Source organism: Limulus polyphemus, unplaced genomic scaffold (genome assembly GCF_000517525.1).
Source record: "Limulus polyphemus unplaced genomic scaffold, Limulus_polyphemus-2.1.2 Scaffold155, whole genome shotgun sequence".
Classification (NCBI taxonomy): Eukaryota; Metazoa; Arthropoda; class Merostomata; order Xiphosura; family Limulidae; genus Limulus; species Limulus polyphemus.
In genome coordinates, this window is record NW_013665765.1 from 119456 (window position 1) to 123784 (window position 4329).

Consider the following 4329-nt stretch of genomic DNA (forward strand, 5'->3'; position numbering starts at 1 on the left):
GGCCACCGAAACTTCAGTGCCTTAATAAAATATTTAAAATTTAAAATTGGATCAAAGGTTCTCTTCTCCCTATATCCCCCACAGGTCAGAAGTCAAGTTACTAGACGCGACTAGTGCTCGAGTAACAACCAAAATGTTTGCCTGGTATCTGTGAATGTTTTTGATTGATTCTCAAGAGCAGCAGAGTGCTATAACAGCCCAAGCTAGATTCAAACGTGAAAAACATTATTTCTGGATAAGTAATGAAATAGCTAATAAGTTCCACAGCTCTGGGAGAAGGCAAAGTTGTATTTTATCGCTTTTCCCACATCTTATCTGATTGAATCTGGTTTTAGTCGAGTGACTTATTTGCTATCAAAAATACGTAACCGCCTTGATGTTGTGAAGAGAGGTGATCTTCGCTTATCATTGACCACACTGTAACCGGACATTCAAAATTTTCAAGTACTCATCAGGCCCAAGAATCACACTGAATAAAATGTCAATAATTAACAGAATATTTTTTACTTGTATAAGTATGTTTATAAACAAAATATTTAAAACAATACAATATTGTAAAAATAATATTATAAATATATTATAAATCAACAGTGTGGAAAAAAGTAACTTTTTTTCCCTAAGTAACAGCGTCTACGAATGTTGAGGTCACAGAGATAAATCAAACTCAAAAGGGAGCCACGAACAAAAAAGGTTGAGAAATACTGGTTTAGATTATTGTACGGTATTCGGATTTTTTATAGATGGGTATCTAATACACTGATTGCTCTTCTGCGTTGCTTTAAGCGGAAGGTCTGGAAATTAAAAGTATTATAAAGTTATGATTGAGTAAAATTCAATATTTCGTAAAACCAATATTTTGAAATTGCTGAAAAAAATCCCACTAACTGAATTATATTTAGAAAAAAAAAAGATGATCAACCATCTAAAACTATGCCCTCGGATTTAAATGATATCCTTGTGGGTTGGCTCTGTAGTAGAACTCTAGATTTTGGAGCTGGCAAGCCGAGTTCGAACCCAAAATAATTTCCCCACAGTTTAAGCTGTAAATGGGTTATAAGAGTGACAGTCATTCCGTTAGTGTGGATAGTGGGTGGTAGGGGTCCTGCTGATTGGCTGCCTTCCTCTGGTCCGTATCTCTAAACTCGGGACGGTGGAAGATAGGATAGCCTTAGTAACTTCACCATAAATTTAAAATACATATACAAATAAAAACATAAAACCGTAGAAATTTTTAGTTTTAGAACAGCTGTTAGAGTCAAAGTATCGTGTTATTGCTTGTTAAGTTTTATGAAATATTTTCTTGTTATTGAACTTCTGTCTAATTATTTATTCATGCTAACATCTGGAATAACCTTTTTTTCTATCATTAATTTTATTTTTTCTTTACAATGTCAATGAAAGATTTTCGGGATTTTAATCTGAGTTGTTGATCCCTCAGAGAAAGCAAAATCAGTTTCCATGTGTCCTATAGAAGCACATATTTACAACTAATATCGCCCAACAAAAAAAAAAGATTCCAGACGCTAACATGAATTAAATAAAAGTTAACATAAGTGGTTACTATTAGATTCTAGAACTTATCGATCTGAGTTTGAACATTAAGAAAAAAATGTTGCATAGATCTTTTCACCAGACGCTTATTATTATTACTCATTGTTGTATCCTTACATAATTATTATTTTCTTTCATAAACTTTTGTTTCAATCACAATAATTAATTATTACCCTCTTTAATAAATTTCTATACGAAAGCTACCCTTAATTTCACAGTAAGTGACGAAAATAATAATTAAAAATAATTCTATACCATTAAAGTTATTTGTAATGATAAACTACGAGGTTTATAATGTACTAAAACTACTGTTATTCGACACTAATTGATTCATTATTTTGTTGTTCAGCTCGAACTCGCTCATGAAATAGCGTGTAAGAATTACACGTGCTTTATTCCAACGGTCCCTAATAGTCGGAACACATTTCAATTTACTTTCCAGGTGTTGTGTGCAGCTAGTGCCCTCTTTTAAAACAACATTTAAATCATCTTATTTAGTAAGAACAGAGATGTATATACAGGGTGTCCACAGGACTTTGTTCCGTTTTCAAAGTTTATTAGAACAAAACTAAAAGAGCTAGAATTATGCAGTTTCAGCACCTTGTTGCTTAAATATTGAAATTTTTTCTTGATTTACAGATTTTAAGTGAGTGTTCAGTTATCAATGGTTGAAGTTTGAACGAAGATGGCGACTACACAGGAGAAAGCTCAATGTGTGCATTTTATACGGGTAAAGATGTAATCTCTTATGTTGGACTTTGTGTACCGTTGATCTTGGTAGCTGGAGTTCACTTGAATCACGACGAATAGACTTTCTAGGACTGCGTTGGAACGTCTCCTGGTCATTCATTTCGAGGCAGGTCAATCACACTTCCTGTCTCCTAAAACTTCTGAAACCACTTCCTAATGCTGGGTTTGGAGGGAGGATCCCTGCCATAGTGACGGCGGTAATTCCGTTGAACAGTTGTCACTGATCTCTGCTCTACAAACCAGATGACACATTGAGCTTTCTCCTGTGCAGTCGCCAACTTTGTTAAAACTTCAACCATTAACAATTGGACACTTCGATTAACATCTATAAATCAAGAAAAAACTTCATTAGTTAAGCAATAAGGTGCTAAAAACAACTGCATAATTCTAGCTCTCTTGGTTTTGTTGTAATAAACTTTTAAAACCGGAACAGGACTTTGTGGACACCCTGTATATATGGTGTATTTAATAGTCACTTTAATCGAAGTTTAATTCCTTGTTCATTTTCGTTGTACCAGATAAACCAGAACGTACAGAAAGCTTAAAAAAAGTATAAACCTTAGAGACAATGGTTATCATACTCTTTTACGAAATTCAATTCTATATCATGTGACTTCACATGAAAAAATGAGCCTCTTTTTTTTTTCATTTCCACAGAAATATTATGTTTTGCACTCGTAGGTTAGAAAACGGAACTTGTTTCGAAGATTCGTGCAAAAGTACACAACTATTATCAGTTCCACCCATCTCTAGTTTTGAACTGATGGACAAAGAGAAGGAAGCTAGTTACAAATATCCACCGCCAACTCTTGAGTCCTATAATCGAATAGTGGAATCTAATCATCACTCTTGTAACACACCTACGGTTCCAACGGGGCTTTTGTGGCAATGGATACGAACCATGGACCCTAGGATTCACAGTCCGGCAAGCTAAAACATTAGCCCACGTGCACACCATGATCCTCTCTAGTTATAAGTTTAACACACTTCTACTCCACCCACCCCTCTCACGCGTTTTGCTTTTGACGCCCATCTACATCGGTTTGATTTTATGTACACATAAACTAAATTTTTCAGTTTTTGTATTGTTGGAAAATATTTGTCTTATAGATTCACTGTATTTGAGGATATCGGTTACTTGGTTACCGTCGCTGTACGTATGCTCAGGTTTTGTAGCTCGTGATCTGCTATAACGTACCTACTTATCGTGTGAGAGAAGGTTTAGCAGCTTCTATACTCTATGTTATGAGCCCTGATACTGGGCGACAGGCCTTGTTGGCATTCGATATATGGCAAATACAGTTCAGTTTGCATATTATAACGTATTCTCCTTTACTTTCACTTATACGTTCTTAGAATTAGAATTGATTTAAGAAAGGTTTTCTGAAGGACCCAATAATTACCCAAAGTCTTTGCTCCAAAAAGAAAATGTCTGTTAGAGATTTACCAAAGACTGTTGAAGGAAAATGAAATAAATAAATATTTTTTTTTAGTTTCTGCTAAAGATAGATTTTAGTTACTAAAAACGATACTTTATCAAACAAAAAATCCAGGACAACTAGTTATAGGTAAGATCACTCTCGAAAGTACTAGTTGTTCATTTCAAGCGTCATTTGTAAAGAAATTTCGTAAAACCCACAGAGAAAATTCTGATCAAACGCTCACATATTAATACATGCCCCCCCCCCCCCCCCAGTGGCAGAGTGGTCTATCTGCGGACTTACGACGATAGAAACCGTGATGGGCAGAGTACTGATAGCCCATTGTGTAGCTTTGTGCTTAACTTCAAACAACAATAATGAATACATTTTTTTATGTATACCTAATTTTGTTTCGAATCAGAGCCTTATTTATTTATCCTTAACCTATTTTAATATGATCTCTAGATTTAATTTATTAATAACTTCTCGGAGTTTTGTCAGCTTAGGACTCAATAAGCCTACAATGAAAATGATGTTCACGAGGAAGATTATGATTTATAAGCTGTTGTTACGGCTCCATTTGTTAATTGATTTTTCCGTAACTTCG